The sequence below is a fragment of the Lithobates pipiens genome, unplaced genomic scaffold (genome assembly GCF_037356315.1).
Source record: "Lithobates pipiens isolate NorthernLeopardFrog02 unplaced genomic scaffold, aLitPip1_a1.2 Scaffold_13, whole genome shotgun sequence".
NCBI lineage: Eukaryota > Metazoa > Chordata > Amphibia > Anura > Ranidae > Lithobates > Lithobates pipiens.
The window spans coordinates 554,808,383-554,829,964 of NW_027507718.1; the positions used below are offsets into that span (position 1 = coordinate 554,808,383).

The window sequence follows — 21,582 nt, forward strand, 5'->3', positions numbered from 1 at the left end:
CTGCCCCCCTGTGCCCTACGCCTCTCCCCCATTGAACTCCGCCTAGCCCCTGTTCTCTCCACCTCCTCTCATGCTCTCTGCTGCTCTCCGCCTCCCCCCTGTGCTCTCCGCCTCCCCCCTGTGCTCTCCGCCTCCCCTCTGTGCTCTCCGCCTTCCCCCTGTGCTCTCTGCCTTCCCCCTATGCTCTCCAGCCCCACCCTTCTGGGCTCTCCGCTGCCCCCCTGTGCTCTCCGTCTCTCTCCCTGTGCTCTCCGCTGCCCCCCTGTGCTCTCCGTCTCTCTTCCTGTGCTCTCCGCTGCCCCCCTGTGCTCTCCGTCTCTCTTCCTGTGCTCTTCACCTCCCCTCGTGCTCTCCCCTGCCCCCCCCCTGTGCCCTCCACTTCTCCCCCAGTGCTATCCAGCCCCCCCGTGCTCTCCTCCTCCCTCCTGGGCTCTCCACCACCCCCCATGCTCTACACTGCCCCCCTGTGCCCTCCACCTCTCCTCCCTGTGCTTTTTTACCTCCCCCTGTGCTCTCCACCTCCCCCCATGCTCTACGCTCTCCCCAGTGCTCTCCACCTCCACCCAGTGCTCTACGCGGGATATTTGTTCAGCGGTCGACCAAAATTATGGACTCAAGCGGGCGGAGACTTGCTGGGAGGGAGAGATAGAGCGGAGCTTGGAGAGGGGGTGGAGCTTGGAGAGGGGGGCAGGGCCCCGTGCATAGCACTGACTACATATACAGTACATTGTTCTGCCAATAAATACGCCTCACTGCGCCCAGCAAACACCACCTCACTGTGACCAGAAATCGCCGCCTCACTGCGACCAGAATTTGCCACCTCACTGCGCCAAGCAAACGCCACCTCACTGCACCCAGAAATTGGCACCTCACTGCGCCCAAAAAATGCCGCCTCACTGCGACCAGAAATCGCCGCCTCACTGCGCCAAGCAATCGCCACCTCACTGCGACCAGAATTTGCCGCCTCACTGCGCCAAGCAAACGCCACCTCACTGCACCCAGAAATTGCCACCTCACTGCGCCAAGAAAAAACCCCCTCACTGCGCCCAGAAATCGCCACCTCACTGTGCCCAAAAAATGCCGCCTCACTGCGTCCAGAAATCGCCGCCTCACTGCGACCAGAAATCGCCGCCTCACTGCGCCAAGCAAACGCCGCCTCACTGCGCCAAGCAAACGCCGCCTCACTGCGCCCAAAAAATGCCGCCTAACTGCGACCAAAAATCGCCGCCTCACTGCGACCAGAATTTGCCGCCTCACTGCGCCAAGCAAACGCCACCTTACTGTGCCCAGAAATTGCCGCCTCACTGCGACAAGCAAACGCCACCTCAATGCGCCCAGAAATCGCCACCTCACTGCGCTCAAAAAATGCCGCCTCACTGCGACCAGAAATCGGCGCCTCACTGCGCCAAGCAAACACCACCTCACTGCGACCAGAAATCGCCGCCTCACTGCGCCAAGCAAACGTCACCTCACTACGCCCAGAAATCGCCACCTCACTGCGCCCAAAAAACGCCGCCTCACTGCGACCAGCAATCGCCGCCTCACTGCACCAAGCAAACGCCCAGAAATCGCAACCTCACTGCGCCAAGCAAATGTGACCTCACTGCGCCCAGAAATCGCCACCTCCCTGCGCCCAAAAATGCCGCCTCACTGCGACCAGAAATTGCTGCCTCACTGCGACCAGAAATCGCTGCCTCACTGTGCCCAGCAAACGCCACCTCACTGCGCCCAGAAATCGGCGCCTCACTGTGCCCAGCAAACGCCACCTCACTGTGCCCAGCAAACGCCACCTCACTGCGCCCAGAAATCGCCGCCTCACTGTGCCCAGCAAACGCCACCTCACTGCGCCCAGAAATCGCCGCCTCACTGTGCCCAGCATACGCCACCTCATTTCTCCCAGAATTCAGCGCCTCACTGTGCCCAGCAAACACCACCTCACTGTGCCCAGCAAATGCCTCACTGTGCCCAAAAAATGCCCCTCACAGTGCCCAGCAAACGACCACCTCACTGTGCCCAACAAACACCACCTCACCATGCCCAGAAAACGCTTCACTGTGCCCAGCAAACGCCTCACTGCACCCAAAAAATGCCGCCTCACTGTGCCCAGCAAACACCTCACTGTGCCCAACGAACACCGCCTCACCGTGCCCAGCAAACACTGGCTCACTGTGCCCATCAAACGCAACCACTGTGCCCATAAATTGCCGCCACTGTGCTATCAAACACAGCCACTGTACCCATCAATTGCTGCCAGATTGTCAAGCCGTAGCTGTGCTCCCTGGGGATATGCTGATCACCCATCTGTGCTGCTGGAGGGAGCCCAGACGGGCATAAATGAGGGACCTGCATGTCATGGTAAGTGAGACCATCCCATATCCCACTCCATCTTTCCCGAGAACAGGGACCCCCTTCCAACCCTCCCCCAGGAGAGGGAACCCCTCCCCCCCTCTGAGGACAGGGACCCCCTCCCCCCAAGACAGAGACCCCTTCTCCCCCCTGAGGACAGGGACCCCCTTCTCTCCTGGGGACAGGGACCCCCTTCTCTCCTGGGGACAGGAACTCCATCTCCCCTGGGAACGGGGACTTCATCTCACCTAGGGACCCCATCTGCCCTGGGGATCAGGACAGAAATGCTACAGAGCATGATCTAAGGAGGAACTCTGATGTAAGGGGTGCTCTGGTCACCAGAGACCACCTTATATCAGAGTCCACTGCATTCCCATTTACATCAGAGTTCCAACTTACATCAGGGTCTGCAGCATTGCCCTTTGCATCAGGGTTCGCAGAGTTCCCCCTGTTAGATTAGAAGGGATGAAGGCCCAGGGACATGTCCAGAGTACACAGAGGCTACATGGGATAGATTAGAAGGGATGGAGGTCTCCTCTGTTTTCTCTGGGCCTTCATCCCTTCTAATCTATCCCATGTATCCTCTGTGTTCTCTGGACATGTCTCTGGGCCTCCATCCCTTCTAATCTATCCCATGTATCCTCTGTACTCTGGACAAGTCTGTAGGTCTCCATCCCTTCTAATCTAACAGGGGGAACTCTGCGAACCCTGATGCAAAGGGCAATGCTGCAGACCTTGATGTAAGTTGGAACTCTGATGTAAATGGGAATGCAGTGGACTCTGATATAAGGTGGTCTCTGGTGACCAGAGCACCCCTTACATCAGAGTTCCTCCTTAGATCATGCTCTGTAGCATTTTCCTTTGCCTTGGGGAAGAATCCTGCGGACTCTGATGTAAAGGAGAATGCCGGGAAATGTTATGGGGGGGGAAACTCTAGTGACCAGAGACCACCTTCCGCAGAGTGAATACACTGGGGGGTGTTACTGAGATGATGGGAAACCTTTACATGAGTGCCCTCTTGTCACTGACCTCCTCTCCAGTGCAGCGTGCAGGGCTCAGTTAGACGGCTCCAGGTTGGTGGTTCTGGTTTTTATTCTATAGTCTCTTCTCCACAGTCCATACACATCTGACTCCTCGCGTAATCCCAATCCTGGCGGTGCTCTCACTCTTGATTCCTCTCCAGACTCCCCCTAAGAGACTGCAGACACGTTAAAAGACAAGAGATAGTCAGAGATTGCAGACAGGACACAGGAGGTGGCTAGAGGCTACAGACATTGTACAAGAGGTGGTCGGAACATGTGCACAGGATACAGGAGGCAGTCAGAGGATGTGGAAATGGTACAGGTGGTGGTCAGAGTATGCAGACATGTAGGGGGAGCAAACAGAGGGGTTCCCCGTGTAAGTTTTGGACACAGAGGGATCAGTCATGTAGGGGGATCACACAGTGGGGTAAAGTCCTTATAAGAGCTGTCACAGGAGGGCCCTCACACAGGACACATGGCCGGCAGGGCAGTGAGGTTGGAGCACACAGGGTGATCAGGTTCCTATTCTTAGGGGAGGTGGGGTCCAGATCCCCAGGGCAGATGGGGTCCCTAGGTGAGATGAAGTCCCCGTTCCCAGGAGAGATGGAGTTCCTGTCCCCAGGAGAGAAGGGGGTCCCTGTCCCCAGGAGAGAAGGGGGTCCCTGTCCCCAGGAGAGAAGGGGGTCCCTGTCCCCAGGAGAGAAGGGGGCCCCTGTCCTTAGGAGAGAAGGGGGCCCCTGTCCTTAGGAGAGAAGGGGGCCCCTGTCCTTAGGAGAGAAGGGGGCCCCTGTCCTTAGGAGAGAAGGGGGTCCCTGTCCTTAGGAGAGAAGGGGGTCCCTGTCCTCAGGGGGGGGGGAGGTTTCCCTGTCCTCAGGGGGGAGAAGGGGGTCTCTGTCCCCAGGAGAGAAGGGGGTCCCTGTCCCCAGGAGAGAAGGGGGCCCCTGTCCTTAGGAGAGAAGGGGGCCCCTGTCCTTAGGAGAGAAGGGGGCCCCTGTCCTTAGGAGAGAAGGGGGCCCCTGTCCTTAGGAGAGAAGGGGGCCCCTGTCCTTAGGAGAGAAGGGGGTCCCTGTCCTTAGGAGAGAAGGGGGTCCCTGTCCTCAGGGGGGGGGAGGTTTCCCTGTCCTCAGGGGGGAGAAGGGGGTCTCTGTCTTGGGGAGAGGGGGTCCCTGTCCTCAGAGGGGGGGGAGGGGTTCCCTCTCCTGGGGGGGGTTGGAAGGGGGTCCCTGTTCTCAGGAAAGATGTAGTGGGATATGGGATGGTCTCACTTACCATGACATGCAGGTCCCTCATTTATGCCCCTCTGGGCTCCCTCCAGCAGCACAGATGGGTGATCAGCATATCCCCAGGGAGCACAGCTACGGCTTGACAATCTGGCAGCAATTGATGGGCACAGTGGTTGCGTTTGATGGGCACAGTGAGCCAGCGTTTGCTGGGCACGGTAAGGCGGTGTTCGCTGGGCACAGTGAGGTGTTTGCTGGGCACAGTGAGGCGGCATTTTTTGGGTGCAGTGAGGCGTTTGCTGGGCATGGTGAGGTGGCATTTGTTGGGCACAGTGAGGTGGCGTTTGCTGGGCACAGTGAGGGGCATTTTTTGGGCACAGTGAGGCATTTGCTGGGCACAGTGAGGTGGCGTTTGCTGGGCAGAGTGAGCTGGCGATTTCTGGGCGCAGTGAGGCGGCGATTTCTGGGCGCAGTGAGGCGGCATTTTTTGGCCTCAGTGAGGTGACGTTTGCTTGGTGCAGTGAGGCGGCGATTTCTGGTCGCAGTGAGGTGGCGTTTGCTTGGCGCAGTGAGCCGGCGATTTCTGGGCGCAGTGAGCCGGCAATTTCTGGGCGCAGTGAGGTGGCGTTTGCTTGGCGCAGTGAGGCTGCGATTTCTGGTCGCAGTGAGGCGCCATTTTTTGGGCACAGTGAGGTGGCGATTTCTGGGCGCAGTGAGGTGGCGTTTGCTTGGCGCAGTGAGGCGTATTTATTGGCAGAACAATGTACTGTATATGTAGTCAGTGCTATGCACGGGCCCCGCCCCCTCTCCAAGCTCCGCCCCCTCTCCAAGCTCCGCTCTATCTCTCCCTCCCAGCAAGTCTCCGCCCGCTTGAGTCCATAATTTTGGTAGACCGCTGAACAAATATCCCGCGCATGCGCTAATACAGCTTGAAGCCATAATTTTTCTTGACCAGTAAAGAAAATCTTGGGGTGGGCGGGGCTGCTGCTGACGTTCTAACCATCTTTTCAGCTCCGCCCGCCCACCCGCCAGTCTCCGCCCACTCGAGGCTAGAATTTTTCTCCACCGTGAAAATAAATATACAGCCCATGCGCTGTTAATGACAGGGGATTGGCGCATGCGCGGTAAAGGCCCGCCGTCAGCTGTTTCAGTGACGGAGCTGCACCGGAAGTGACGGGGTGAGCGAATTTCATAGGTCGCAGGAAATTTTACAACACCGGCAAAGGTGCGGGGGGCGAAGGGGAAAGGGAAAGAGTGGGGGGGGGCAGAGAGCACAGGGAAGAACCTTGAGAACATGGGGTGGGGCGAGAGAACAAGGGGGCTGGAGAGCACTGTGGGGGGAGGCAGAGAGCATGGGGGTAAGAGCATGGGGGAAGCAAAAACAGAGGGTGGGGTGGAGAGCACAGGGGGAAGGCGGAGAGCACAGAGGGGAGGCGGAGAGCACAGGGGGGAGGCGGAGAGCAGCAGAGAGCATGAGAGGATGTGGAGAGAACACGGGCTAGGTGGAGTTCAATGGGGGAGAGACGTAGGGCACAGGGGGGCAGTGTAGAGCATGAGGGAGGTGGAGATCACAGGGGGGGGGCTGGAGAGCACTCGGGGGGGCTAGAGAGCACAGGTGGGCACCATAGAGCATGGGGGGGCTAGAGAGCACTGGGGGGCAGCGTAGAGCACAGGGAGAGAGATGGAGGGCGGTGGAGAGAAGAGGGGTCGGTGAAGAGCACAGGGGGAGAGGCAGAGGGCAGTGTAGAGCATGGGGGGAGATGGAGAGCACAGGAGGGAGATGGAGAGCACAGGGGGTGAGGTGCAGAGCACAGGGGGCAGCGTAGAGCATGGGGGGGTGGAGAGCACAGGAGGAAGATGGAGAGCACAGGGGTTGAGGCACAGGGCACAGGTGGGCAGCATAGAGCATGGGGGAGGTGGAGATCACAGGGGGAGGTGAAAAGCACAGGGGGAGAAGCGGAGGGCACAGGGGGCAGCATAGAGCATGGGGGAGGTGGAGAGCGCGGGAGGAAAGACGGAGGTCACAGGGGAGCAGCATAGAGCATGGGGAGGTGGAGAACACAGGAGGGAGGTGGCGAGAACAGGGGGGCTGGAGAGCACTTGGGGGTGCTAAAGAGCATTGGGGGAGGTGAAGTGCACAGGGGGGCAGCGTAGAACATGGGAGGAGGTGGAGAGCACAGTGGGGCAGCATAGAGCATGGGGGAGGTGGAGAGCACTGGGTGGAGGTGGAGAGCACAGGGGGGCTGGAGAGCACTGGGGAGAGCGTAGAGCATGGGGGGAGGTGGAGAGCACAGGGGGAGGTCAAAAAGCACAGGGAGGAGAGGTGGAGGGCACAGGGGGGCAGTGTAGAGCATGGGGGGTGGTGGAGTGCCTAGGAGGGAGGAGGAGAGCACCGGGGGGGCAGTGAAGAGCACGAGGGGAGGTAAAGAGCACAGGAAGAGAGACGGAGAGCACAGGGGGGCAGCGGAGAGCACAGGGAGAGAGACGGAGAGAACAGGGGGGCAGCGGAGAGCCCAGAAGGGAGGTGGAGAGCACTGGGGGGGCTGGAGAGCACTGGGGGGGGCTGGAGAGCACTGGGGGAGGTGGAGAGCACTGGGGGGGGCTGGAGAGCACTGGGGAGAGCGTAGAGCATGGGGGGAGGTGGAGAGCACAGGGGGAGGTAAAAAAGCACAGGGAGGAGAGGCAGAGGGCACAGGGGGGCAGTGTAGAGCATGGGGGGTGGTGGAAAGCCCAAGAGGGAGGAGGAGAGCACGGGGGGGCTTGATAGCACTGGGGGAGAAGTGGAGGGCATAGGGGACAGCGAAGAGCATGGGGGGAGGTGGAGAGCAGAGGGAGAGAGACGGAGAGCAGCAGCGAGCATGGGGAGAGGTGGGGAGCACAGAAGGGAGGTGGAGAGCACTGGGGGAGGTGGAGAGCACTGGGGGAGGTGAAGAGCACAGGGGGAGAGCGTAGAGCATGGGCGGAGGTGGAGAGCACAGGGGGAGGTAAAAAAGCACAGGGGGAAGGCGGAGAGCACAGAGGGGAGGCGGAGAGCACAGAGGGGAGGCGGAGAGCACAGGGGGGAGGCGGAAAGCACAGGGGGGAGGCGGAAAGCACAGGGGGGAGGCAGAGAGCAGCAGAGAGCATGTGAGGAGGTGGAGAGAACAGGGGCAAGGCGGAGTTCAATGGGTGAGAGGCGTAGGGCACAGGGGGGCAGTGTAGAGCATGAGGGAGGTGGAGATCACGGGAGGGCTGGAGAGCACTGGGGGGGGTAGAGAGCACAGGTGGACACCATAGAGCATGGGGGGCTAGAGAGCACTGGGGGGCAGCGTAGAGCACAGGGAGAGAGATGGAGGGCGGTGGAGAGAAGAGGGGTCGGTGAAGAGCACAGGGGGACGGAGAGGCAGAGGGCAGTGTAGAGCATGGGGGAGGTGGAGAGCACAGGAGGGAGATGGAGAGCACAGGGGGTGAGGTGCAGAGCACAGGGGGCAGCGTAGAGCACGGGGGGTGGAGAGCACAGGAGGAAGATGGAGAGCACAGGGGTTGAGGAGCAGGGCACAGGTGGGCAGCATAGAGCATAGGGGAGGTGGAGATCACAGGGGGAGGTGAAAAGCACAGGGGGAGAGGCGGAGGGCACAGGGGGCAACGTAGAGCATGGGGGAGGTGGAGATCGCGGGAGGAAAGACGGAGGTCACAGGGGAGCAGCATAGAGCATGGGGAGGTGGAGAACACAGGAGGGAGGTGGCGAGAACAGGGGGGCTGGAGAGCACTTGGGGGTGCTAAAGAGCATTGGGGGAGGTGAAGTGCACAGGGGGGCAGCGTAGAACATGGGAGGAGGTGGAGAGCACAGTGGGGCAGCATAGAGCATGGGGGAGGTGGAGAGCACTGGGTGGAGGTGGAGAGCACAGGGGGGCTGGAGAGCACTGGGGAGAGCATAGAGCATGGGGGGAGGTGGAGAGCACAGGGGGAGGTCAAAAAGCACAGGGAGGAGAGGTGGAGGGCACAGGGGGGCAGTGTAGAGCATGGGGGGTGATGGAGAGCCCAGGAGGGAGGAGGGGAGCAGGGGGGGGGGCTGGATAGCACTGGGGGAGAAGTGGAGGGCACGGGGGGGCAGTGGAGAGCAAGAGGGGAGGTGAAGAGCACAGGAAGAGAGACGGAGAGCACAGGGGGGCAGCAGAGAGCCCAGATGGGAGGTGGAGAGCACTGGGGGGGGGGGGCTGGTGAGCACTGGAGGGGGCTGGAGAGCACATGGGGAGGTAAAACAGCACAGGGACGAGAGGCGGAGGGCACAGGGGGGCAGTGTAGAGCATGGGGGGTGGTGGAAAGCCCAGGAGGGAGGAGGAGAGCACGGGGGGGGGGGCTTGATAGCACTGGGGGAGAAGTGGAGGGCATAGGGGACAGCGAAGAGCATGAGGGGAGGTGGAGAGCACAGGGAGAGAGACGGAGAGCAGCAGCGAGCATGAGGGGAGGTGGGGAGCACAGTAGGGAGGTGGAGAGCACTGGGGGAGGTGAAGAGCACAGGGGGAGAGCGTAGAGCATGGGCGGAGGTGGAGAGCACAGGGGGAGGTAAAAAAGCACAGGGGGAAGGCGGAGAGCACAGAGGGGAGAGGCGTAGGGCACAGGGGGGCAGTGTAGAGCATGAGGGAGGTGGAGATCACAGGGGGGGGGGCTGGAGAGCACTGGGGGGGGGGGCTAGAGAGCACAGGTGGGCACCATAGAGCATGGGGGGGCTAGAGAGCACTGGGGGCAGCGTAGAGCACAGGGAGAGAGATGGAGGGTGGTGGAGAGAAGAGGGGTCAGTGAAGAGCACAGGGGGAGAGGCAGAGGTCAGTGTAGAGCATGGGGGAGGTGGAGAGCACAGGAGGGAGATGGAGAGCACAGGGGGTGAGGTGCAGAGCACAGGGGACAGCGTAGAGCATGGGGGGGTGGAGAGCACAGGAGGAAGATGGAGAGCACAGGGGTTGAGGCGCAGGGCACAGGTGGGCAGCATAGAGCATGGGGGAGGTGGAGATCACAGGGGGAGGTGAAAAGCACAGGGGGAGAGGCGGAGGGCACAGGGGGCAGCGTAGAGCATGGGGGAGGTGGAGAGCGCGGGAGGAAAGACGGAGGTCACAGGGGAGCAGCATAGAGCATGGGGAGGTGGAGAACACAGAAGGGAGGTGGCGAGAACAGGGGGGCTGGAGAGCACTTGGGGGTGCTAAAGAGCATTGGGGGAGGTGAAGTGCACAGGGGGGCAGCGTAGAACATGGGAGGAGGTGGAGAGCACAGTGGGGCAGCATAGAGCATGGGGGAGGTGGAGAGCACTGGGTGGAGGTGGAGAGCACAGGGGGGCTGGAGAGCACTGGGGAGAGCGTAGAGCATGGGGGGAGGTGGAGAGCACAGGGGGAGGTAAAAAAGAACAGGAAGGAGAGGTGGAGGGCACAGGGGGGCAGTGTAGAGCATGGGGGGTGGTGGAGTGCCTAGGAGGGAGGAGGAGAGCACGGGGGGGGGGCTGGATAGCAATGGGGGAGAAGTGGAGGGCACGGGGGGGGCAGCGGAGAGCACGAGGGGAGGTGAAGAGCACAGGAAGAGAGACGGAGAGCACAGGGGGGCAGCGGAGAGCACAGGGAGAGAGACGGAGAGCACAGGGGGGCAGCGGAGAGCCCAGAAGGGAGGTGGAGAGCACTGGGGGTGGCTGGAGAGCACTGGGGGGGGCTGGAGAGCACTGGGGGAGGTGGAGAGCACAGGGGGGCTGGAGAGCACTGGGGAGAGCGTAGAGCATGGGGGGAGGTGGAGAGCACAGGGGGAGGTAAAAAAGCACAGGGAGGAGAGGCGGAGGGCACAGGGGGGCACTGTAGAGCATAGGGGGTGGTGGAAAGCCCAGGAGGGAGGAGCAGAGCACGGGGTGGGGCTTGATAGCACTGGGGGAGAAGTGGAGGGCATAGGGGACAGCGAAGAGCATGGGGGGAGGTGGAGAGCACAGGGAGAGAGACGGAGAGCAGCAGCGAGCATGGGGGGAGGTGGGGAGCACAGAAGGGAGGTGGAGAGCACTGGGGGAGGTGAAGAGCACAGGGGGAGAGCGTAGAGCATGGGCGGAGGTGGAGAGCACAGGGGGAGGTAAAAAAGCACAGGGGGAAGGCGGAGAGCACAGAGGGGAGAGGCGTAGGGCACAGGGGGGCAGTGTAGAGCATGAGGGAGGTGGAGATCACAGGGGGGGGGCTGGAGAGCACTGGGGGGGGCTAGAGACCACAGGTGGGCACCATAGAGCATGGGGGGGCTAGAGAGCACAGGGAGAGAGATGGAGGGCGGTGGAGAGAAGAGAGGTCGGTGAAGAGAAAAGAGGGAGAGGCAGAGGGCAGTGTAGAACATGGCAGAGGTGGAAAGCACAGGAGGAAGATGACGGGCACAGGGGTTGAGGAGCAGGGCACAGGTGGGCAGCATAGAGCATGGGGGAGGTGGAGATCACAGGGGGAGGTGAAAAGCACAGGGGGAGAGGCGGAGGGCACAGGGGGCAGCGTAGAGCATGGGGGAGGTGGAGAGCGCGGGAGGAAAGACGGAGGTCACAGGGGAGCAGCATAGAGCATGGGGAGGTGGAGAACACAGGAGGGAGGTGGCGAGAACAGGGGGGCTGGAGAGCACTTGGGGGTGCTAAAGAGCATTGGGGGAGGTGAAGTGCACAGGGGGGCAGCGTAGAACATGGGAGGAGGTGGAGAGCACAGTGGGGCAGCATAGAGCATGGGGGAGGTGGAGAGCACTGGGTGGAGGTGGAGAGCACAGGGGGGCTGGAGAGCACTGGGGAGAGCGTAGAGCATGGGGGGAGGTGGAGAGCACAGGGGGAGGTCAAAAAGCACAGGGAGGAGAGGTGGAGGGCACAGGGGGGCAGTGTAGAGCATGGGGGGTGGTGGAGTGCCTAGGAGGGAGGAGGAGAGCATGGGGGGGCAGCGGAGAGCACGAGGGGAGGTAAAGAGCACAGGAAGAGAGACGGAGAGCACAGGGGGGCAGTGGAGAGCATGGGGGAGGTGTAGAGCACAGGGAGAGAGACAGAGAGCACAGGGGGCAGTGGAGAGCCCAGAAGGGAGGTGGAGAGCACTGTGGGGGGGCTGGAGAGCACTGGGGGGGTAAAACAGCACAGGGACGAGAGGCGGAGGGCACAGGGGGGCAGTGCAGAGCATGGGGGGTGGTGGAAAGCCCAGGAGGGAGGAGGAGAGCACGGAGGGGGCTTGATAGCACTGGGGGAGAAGTGGAGGGCATAGGGGACAGCGAAGAGCATGGGGGGAGGTGGAGAGCACAGGGAGAGAGACGGAGAGCAGCAGCGAGCATGGGGGGAGGTGGGGAGCACAGAAGGGAGGTGGAGAGCACAGGGGGAGAGTGTAGAGCATGGGCAGAGGTGGAGAGCACAGGGGGAGGTAAAAAAGCACAGGGGGAAGGCGGAGAGCACAGAGGGGAGGCGGAGAGCACAGGGGGAGGCAGAGAGCACAGGTGGGAGGCGGAGAGCAGCAGGGAGCATGAGAGGAGGTGGAGAGAACAGGGGCTAGGCAGAGTTCAATGGGGGAGAGGCGTAGGGCACAGGGGGGCAGTGTAGAGCATGAGGGAGGTGGAGATCACAGGGGGGGGGGCTGGAGAGCACTGGGGGGGGGCTAGAGAGCACAGGTGGGCACCATAAGGCATGGGGGGGCTAGAGAGCACTGGGGGGCAGCGTAGAGCACAGGGAGAGAGATGGAGGGCGGTGGAGAGAAGAGGGGTCAGTGAAGAGCACAGGGGGAGAGGCAGAGGGCAGTGTAGAGCATGGGGGAGGTGGAGAGCACAGGAGGGAGATGGAGAGCACAGGGGTTGAGGCGCAGGGCACAGGTGGGAAGCATAGAGCATGGGGAAGGTGGAGATCACAGGGGGAGGTGAAAAGCACAGGGGGAGAGGCGGAGGGCACAGGGGGCAGCATAGAGCATGGGGGTGGTGGAAAGCCCAGGAGGCAGGAGGAGAGAAGGGGGGGCTTGATAGCACTGGGGGAGAAGTGGAGGGCATAGGGGACAGCGAAGAGCATGGGGGGAGGTGGAGAGCACAGGGAGAGAGACGTAGAGCAGCAGCGAGCATGAGGGGAGGTGGGGAGCACAGAAGGGAGGTGGAGAGCACTGGGGGAGGTGAAGAGCACAGGGGGAGAGCGTAGAACATGGGCGGAGGTGGAGAGCACATGGGGAGGTAAAAAAGCATAGGGGGGAAAGGCGGAGGGCACAGGGGGGCAGTGTAGAGCATAGGGGTGGTGGAGAGCACAGGGAGAGAGAGGCGGAGGGCACAGCAGAGAGAGGCAGAGGGCACAGCAGAGAGAGAGAGAGAGGCAGAGGGCACAGCAGAGAGAGAGAGAGAGAGAGAGAGAGAGGCAGAGGGCACAGCAGAGAGAGAGAGGCAGAGGGCACAGCAGAGAGAGAGACAGAGGGCACAGCAGAGAGAGAGACAGAGGGCACAGCAGAGAGAGAGGGGCAGAGGGCACAGCGGAGAGAGAGAGGGGCAGTGGGCACAGCGGAGAGAGAGAGGGGCAGAGGGCACAGCGGAGAGAGAGAGGGGCAGAGGGCACAGCGGAGAGAGAGAGGGGCAGAGGGCACAGCGGAGAGAGAGAGGGGCAGAGGGCACAGCGGAGAGAGAGAGGGGCAGAGGGCACAGCGGAGAGAGAGAGGGGCAGAGGGCACAGCGGAGAGAGAGAGGGGCAGAGGGCAAGAGAGAGAGAGAGAGGCAGAGAGCAAGAGAGAGAGAGAGGCAGAGAGCAAGAGAGAGAGAGAGGCAGAGAGCAAGAGAGAGAGAGAGGCAGAGAGCAAGAGAGAGAGAGAGGCAGAGGGCAAGAGAGAGAGAGAGAGAGGCAGAGGGCAAGAGAGAGAGAGAGGCAGAGGGCAAGAGAGAGAGAGAGGCAGAGGGCATCAGGGTTCGCAGAGTTCCCCCTGTTAGATTAGAAGGGATGGAGGCCCTTCTAATCTATCCCATGTATCCTCTGTGTTCTCTGGACAAGTCTGTAGGTCTCCATCCCTTCTAATCTAACAGGGGGAACTCTGCGAACCCTCATGCAAAGGGCAATGCTGCAGACCCTGATGTAAGTTGGAACTCTGATGTAAATGGGAATGCAGTGGACTCTGATATAAGGTGGTCTCTGGTGACCAGAGCACCCCTTACATCAGAGTTCCTCCTTAGATCATGCTCTGTAGCATTTTCCTTTGCCTTGGGGAAGAATCCTGCGGACTCTGAGGTAAAGGGGAATGCCGGGAAATGTTATGGGGGGGGGAAACTCTGGTGACCAGAGACCACCTTCCGCAGAGTGAATACACTGGGGGGTGTTACTGCGATGATGGGAAACCTTTATATGAGTGCCCTCTTGTCACTGACCTCCTCTCCAGTGCAGCGTGCAGGGCTCAGTTAGACGGCTCCAGGTTGGTGGTTCTGGTTTTTATTCTATAGTCTCTTCTCCACAGTCCATACACATCTGACTCCTCGCGTAATCCCAATCCTGGCGGTGCTCTCACTCTCGATTCCTCTCCAGACTCCCCCTAAGAGACTGCAGACACGTTAAAAGACGAGAGATAGTCAGAGATTGCAGACAGGACACAGGAGGTGGCTAGAGGCTACAGACATGGTACAAGAGGGGGTCGGAACATGTGCACAGGATACAGGAGGCAGTCAGTGGATGTGGAAATGGTACAGGTGGTGGTCAGAGTATGCAGACATGTAGGGGGAGCAAACAGAGGGGTTCCCCGTGTAAGTTTTGGACACAGAGGGATCAGTCATGTAGGGGGATCACACAGTGGGGTAAAGTCCTTATAAGAGCTGTCACAGGAGGGCCCTCACACAGGACACATGGCCGGCAGGGCAGTGAGGTTGGAGCACACAGGGTGATCAGGTTCCTATTCTTAGGGGAGGTGGGGTCCTGATCCCCAGGGCAGATGGGGTCCCTAGGTGAGATGAAGTCCCCGTTCCCAGGGGAGATGGAGTTCCTGTCCCCAGGAGAGAAGGGGGTCCCTGTCCCCAGGAGAGAAGGTTTCCCTGTCCTCAGGAGAGAAGGTTTCCCTGTCCTCAGGGGGGAGAAGGGGGTCTCTGTCTTGCGGGGAGGAGGTCCCTGTCCTCAGAGGGGGGGAGGGGTTCCCTCTCCTGGGGGGGGTTGGAAGGGGGTCCCTGTTCTCGGGAAAGATGGAGTGGGATATGGGATGGTCTCACTTACCATGACATGCAGGTCCCTCATTTATGCCCGTCTGGGCTCCCTCCAGCAGCACAGATGGGTGATCAGCATATCCCCAGGGAGCACAGCTACAGCTTGACAATCTGGCAGCAATTGATGGGTACAGTGGCTGTGTTTGATAGCACAGTGGTTGTGTTTGATGGGCATAGTGAGCCAGCGTTTGCTGGGCACGGTGAGGCGGTGTTTGCTGGGCACGGTGAGGCGTGTTTGCTGGGCACAGTGAGGTGGCATTTTTTGGGTGCAGTAAGACGTTTGCTGGGCACAGTGAGGTGTTTGCTGGGCACAGTGAGGGGCATTTTTTGGGCACAGTGAGGCATTTGCTGGGCACAGTGAGGTGGCGTTTGCTGGGCAGAGTGAGGCGGCGATTTCTGGGCGCAGTGAGGTGGCGTTTGCTTGGCGCAGTGAGGCGGCAATTTCTGGTCGCAGTGAGGCGGCATTTTTTGGCCGCAGTGAGGTGACGTTTGCTTGGCGCAGTGAGGCGGCGATTTATGGTCGCAGTGAGGTGGCGTTTGCTTGGCGCAGTGAGGCGGCGATTTCTGGTCGCAGTGAGGCGGCGATTTCTGGGCGCAGTGAGGCGGCAATTTCTGGGCACAGTAAGGCGGCATTTTTTGGGCACAGTGAGGTGGCGATTTCTGGGCGCAGTGAGGCGGCGATTTCTGGTCACAGTGAGGTGGTGTTTGCTGGGCGCAGTGAGGCGAATTTATTGGCAGAACAATGTACTGTATACGTAGTCAGTGCTATGCACGGGGCCCCGCCCCCTCTCCAAGCTCCGCTCTATCTCTCCCTCCCAGCAAGTCTCCGCCCGCTTGAGTCCATAATTTTGGTAGACCGCTGAACAAATATCCCGCGCACGCGCTAATACAGCTTGAAGCCATAATTTTTCTTGACCAGTAAAGAAAATCTTGGGGTGGGCGGGGCTGCTGCTGACGTTCTAACCATCTGTTCAGCTCCGCCCGCCCACCCGCAAGTCTCCGCCCACTCGAGGCTAGAATTTTTCTCCACCGTGAAAATAAATATACAGCGCATGCGCTGTTAATGGCAGGGGATTGGCGCATGCGCGGTACAGGCCCGCCGTCAGCTGTTTCAGTGACGGAGCTGCACCGGAAGTGACGGGGTGAGCGAATTTCATAGGACGCAGGAAATGTTACAACACCGGCAAAGGTGCGGGGGGCGAAGGGGAAAGGGAAAGAGTGGGGGGGGCAGAGAGCACAGGGAAGAACCTTGAGAACATGGGGTGGGGTGAGAGTACAAGGGGGCTGGAGAGCACTGTGGGGGGAGGCAGAGAGCATGGGGGGGAGAGCATGGATGTAGAAAAAACAGAGGGTGGGGCGGAGAGTACAGGGGGAAGGATGAGAGCACAGAGAGGAGGCGGAGAGCACAGGGGGGAGGCAGAGAGCACAGGGGGGAGGCAGAGAGCACAGGGGGGAGGCGGAGAGCAGCAGAGAGCATGAGAGGAGGTGGAGAGCACAGGGGGAGGCGGAGTTCAATGGGGGAGAGGCGTAGGGCACAGGGGGGCAGTGTAGAGCATGAGGGAGGTGGAGATCACAGGGGGGGGCTGGAGAGCACTGGGGGGGGCTAGAGAGCACAGGTGGGCACCATAGAGCATGGGGGGGGGGGCTAGAGAGCACTGGGGGGCAGCGTAGAGCACAGGGAGAGAGATGGAGGGCGGTGGAGATAAGAGGGGCCGGTGAACAGCACAGGGGGAGAGGCAGAGGGCAGCATAGAGCGTGGGGGAGGTGGAGATCACAGGAGGAAGATGGAGAGCACAGGGGTTAAGGCGCAGGGCACAGGTGGGCAGCATAGAGCATGGGGGAGGTGGAGATCACAGGGGGAGGTGAAAAGCACAGGGGGAGAGGCAGAGGGCACAGGGGGCAGCGTAGAGCATGGGGGAGGTGGAGATCACAGGTGGGAGGTGGCGAGAACAGGGGGGCTGGAGAGCACTTGGGGGTGCTAAAGAGCATTGGGGGAGGTGGAGAGCACAGGGAGAGAGAGGCGGAGGGCATGGAGGAGGTGGGGAGCACTGTGGGGGGGAGGGGTAGAGATAAGGATAGGAGGAGGGGGTGGGGCGGCTGCATAAAGAAGAATCTTTCTCCCCATCCTCCTCCCGCAGTACATGAAATCCTGCAAGAGGGAGAGGAGGAGAAGCATTCAGAGACTGCGGGAGGAGGATGGAGGGAATGATTCTTCTCTATACAGCCGCCCCACCCCCTCCTCCTATTCAGGTTACAGGTGGCCACACTTACTATGTCTCTGATCCGGGGCTGCATCAGGCTCCTCCCCTTCGTGGCCATGCCCCCAAGCTCCAAAGGCTTAACTCTACTGGCGGCCGTTGAGAGGTCTCTCCTCTAGCCCCTCCCCCTTCATGTATCTGTACCCCTGGTGCCCATGGCTGAGCCTGAGCTGGACTGGCAGCCGGGCTGCCGCGGAAAAGATAGGGGACTGGCGCGGGCTTAAAGAGCAGCCTGCCTTGTCCCCACAAGCAATCAGCCGTTGAGTCGCGTCACGTGACTTGTTAACGAGACCTGCAGCTGTTACTATGGCAACCAGGGACGTTATAGGGGATTTGGCTGTTCTGTCCTGTGATTGCAATAAAATAAATAAGATTGCACTATGGACAAATTCTACCTGTTCACTACACAGGTTAGGAGGAAAACTGAGCGAGATCAAGTAAAATGAAAATAAATAAAAATAAATAAAAGTGAACTCCAAAGGTTAAAGCTGCCTGTGCTTGAAACCTATCCCTGGAAGTAGGGGTGGGCTGGAAATCTGAAGTAAGAATTGAGCTTTGGCGCTAAAACCTTTTTTTTTTTTTTTTTTTTTTTTTTTATATTTTTACGTGCACTGGGGGTGCCAAAATTATGTGTATGTGTGGAGTGATCTGTGGTCTCTGCTAATGATCTAAATAATTATTGTGAAATAATGTGGGGATCTCCTAAAATCCACTGTATGCGTGATATCTACCAAAATACGTGTGTTGAAAGGAAACAATAAAGAGAAAAAAAAGAGGAGAAAACAAAATGTGTATCTGTTAACTTGCAGCTCAAAAATACACATATGTTGCAAGAAAATAGTGGATAAGTCGCATGAAGATAAACAATTAAAAATGATAATAATACATGCGTGCTTAGTGATCATACGCAAACCATAAACCAATATCTATAATATGTGCTCTATGTTCAGAATCCTCAAAAGTGACAGTCAAAAAACGTTTGTAAAAGTACCAAGAAAAAATGAAAAGTAAGAAATAAAAAATAAAAATTAAAATTAAAAAAGTTCTTTCACTGTCCAACAGAAATTTGTTCAAAATCGCATCATTTAGTTGCTGGAAAACACATGGAATTTCTGTCAGGTGAGGGGGGTAGAGCAAGGTGACTAGTGCAGAAGGGTTAAATGCATTCCTCTCCGGTGCGCCACTCTGTGTTAAAAAAGAGGTGTGTATATGCGCTCACCAGATCAAGAACCCACAAGGGGTTAACCGAGCAGTCACAGTATGAGCCACTGTGCAGCTTTCCTTGGGCTCTGCTTCTGCTGTGCTGGGGGAATGCTTTTACACTTTTCCTTCCACAAATGGTCCGTTTAGCAATTAAACATAGGAGGAAACAGAAGTACAACCATAGTGCAATACTGTTGTTCAATGATTTATTTGTTTAAAAGTTAGGTTACTCACAATGTCCACTAAAGACAAATCGCCTTAAAAGTAACTGCGCCGGCGTTGCTGCTTGTATACCGATATGAGGTGCACGTCCTAGGCCACGCCCTACGCGTTTCGTCAGAGCGACGTCATCTGGAGCGGCCATGTTGGTGCACCCTCACGTTTATATAGGGTGCAGTGCTCTTCTGCGCTTGCGCGATGTATTAGCGCCATTTTAACTGTGGGAATGCCCTACCCGAGCCGCTGTGTATCTATTACGTGCTGTATGCTCCCTAATAACAGCACAAACTTAGAAAAAAACTATTTGGTTATTGCGGACACGGGATATAATGTATTATTCAGCTGTGGAGCATGTTTTATATCCCCTTATGCCAGAACCAATAAAAACGTTTTTGCTATTATGGGCTCAGGGCATAGTGAATTATTAAGCTGTAGAGCACTGCAATCCACTTGTTAGATACCGGTATACTATAGGGGGATTAACAACAATTATGCACAGATCTAATTAAATTAAATTCTGAACATAGAGCACATATTATAGATATTGGTTTATGGTTTGCGTATGATCACTAAGCACGCATGTATTATTATCATTTTTAATTGTTTATCTTCATGCGACTTATCCACTATTTTCTTGCAACATATGTGTATTTTTGAGCTGCAAGTTAACAGATACACATTTTGTTTTCTCCTCTTTTTTTTCTCTTTATTGTTTCCTTTCAACACACGTATTTTGGTAGATATCACGCATACAGTGGATTTTAGGAGATCCCCACATTATTTCACAATAATTATTTAGATCATTAGCAGAGACCACAGATCACTCCACACATACACATAATTTTGGCACCCCCAGTGCACGTAAAAATATAAAAAAAAAAAAAAAAAAAAAAAAAAAAAAAAAGGTTTTAGCGCCAAAGCTGTCCTGTGATTGGTTGAACGGAATATAAATACTCAACACTGGCTGGCAGAGCGGCAGATGCTCTGCTGCGGGGGAAGAGTGCGGACGTGTTTGCCTGGAGTACCCGGCCACATCGGATAGCATGCCGATTGCTTCTATATCACTGTCACCTACAAGGAGCTTCCTGACCGTGAGTGTTTGATGGTCTTTACATTGACTACTTCAGTCCCGGGAGATTTTACCCCCTTAATGACCAGGCTATTTTTTTTGGGTACTGCTGTACCCAAACTAAATTATTTTTTTTCCCCCACCAAAAATTAATATATATTTTAATTTTAATAATAATAATAATTAAATAATAAATTAATTATAAAATTAATATATATATTTAATTAAATATTTACTTAATAAATTAATAATAAATAATAAAAATTAATATATGTATTTTTTTTTTGTGCTGTAAACAAAAAGCAACACTTAAAGATAAATATTGTGTTTGTTTTTTTTTCTATATGCCCAAAAAATGTTTTTAAAAAAACAAAATAAAACAAATTTCTTCATCAGTTTAGGCCAATATATAGTCTACATATTTTTGGTAAACAGATGCAGTAAGTGTATATATTGATTGGTTTGCGCAAAAGTTATAGCGCCTACAAACTATGGGAAAGATTTATGGCATTTTTATAATTCATATACATTTATTTTTTATTTTTTAATATCAATGGCGGTGATCTGCATGTGCGGTGGGTTTTTTTTTTTTTTTCCGGTATTGTGACGCACAGATAAGACACTTTTAACACTTTTTTTGGACCAGTGACATTTATACAGCGATCAGTGCTATGAATATGCACTAATTACTGTGTACTTGTTCCTGGCAGGGAAGGGGTAAATATGTGTTCCCTCAGTGTGTGCGACCTGGAGATGTCACTGACTGGGGGAGCAGAAATCATTCTTACTCCAGGATTGAGTGTGCTATATACCCTAAGTCCGGAAAGGAGTACTTGGAGTTGTACGCACTGCCTGGCCACCACACCAACTTGCAACTTGTCATCCATTTTTTTTTCTTTTGATCTAGGATTGAGTGTGCTATATACCCTAAGTCCGGAAAGGAGTACTTGGGGTTGTACGCACTGCCTGGCCACCACACCAGCTTGCAACTTGTCATCCATTTTTTTTTCTTTTGATCTAGGATTGAGTGTGCTATATACCCTAAGTCCGGAAAGGAGTACTTGGGGTTGTACGCACTGCCTGGCCACCACACCAACTTGCAACTTGTCATCCATTTTTTTTTTCTTTTGGTCTAGGCTTCAGTGTGCTATATACCCTGAGTCTGGAAAGGAGTACCGGGGTTGTACGCACTGCCTGGCCACCACACCAACTTGCAACTTGTCATCCATTTTCTTTTTTTTCTTTTGGTCTAGGTTTGAGTGTGCTAACATACCCTGAGTCCTGAAAGGAGTACTTGGGGTTGTACGCACTGCCTGGCCACCACACCAACTTGCAACTTGTCATCCATTTTCTTTTTTTTTCTTTTGGTCTAGGATTGAGTGTGCTATATACCCTAAGTCCGGAAAGGAGTACTTGGGGTTTGTTCGCACTGCCTGGCCACCACACCAACTTGCAACTTGTCATCCATTTTTTTTTCTTTTGGTCTAGGATTGATTGTGCTAACATACCCTGAGTCCGGAAAGGAGTACTTGGGGTTGTACGCACTGCCTGGCCACCACACCAACTTGCAACTTGTCATCCATTTTTTTTTCTTTTGGTCTAGGATTGAGTGTGCTATATACCCTAAGTCTGGAAAGGAGTACCGGGGTTGTACGCACTGCCTGGCCACCACACCAACTTGCAACTTGTCATCCATTTTTTTTTCTTTTGGTCTAGGATTGAGTGTGCTATATACCCTAAGTCCGGAAAGGAGTACTTGGGGTTGTACGCACTGCCTGGCCACCACACCAACTTGCAACTTGTCATCCATTTTTTTTTTCTTTTGGTCTAGGATTGAGTGTGCTATATACCCTAAGTCTGGAAAGGAGTACTTGGGGTTGTACGCACTGCCTGGCCACCACACCAACTTGCAACTTGTCATCCATTTTCTTTTTTTTCTTTTGGTCTAGGTTTGAGTGTGCTAACATACCCTGAGTCCGGAAAGGAGTACTTGGAGTTGTACGCACTGCCTGGCCACCACACCAACTTGCAACTTGTCATCCATTTTTTTTTCTTTTGATCTAGGATTGAGTGTGCTATATACCCTAAGTCCGGAAAGGAGTACT

The 21,582-nt window shown here is 56.5% G+C and overlaps 1 long non-coding RNA gene across 1 annotated transcript; it reads right to left on the bottom strand.

Moving 5' to 3' along the window:
* Positions 1–3,333: 3,333 nt before the first annotated feature.
* LOC143976262 (uncharacterized) lies at positions 3,334–17,251 on the bottom strand. The gene is made up of 3 exons (XR_013272579.1): positions 17,000–17,251; positions 13,910–14,078; positions 3,334–3,544 (listed from the first exon to the last, which is right to left on the bottom strand). It is a non-coding gene; the product is annotated as an uncharacterized LOC143976262 (long non-coding RNA).
* Positions 17,252–21,582: the final 4,331 nt, after the last annotated feature.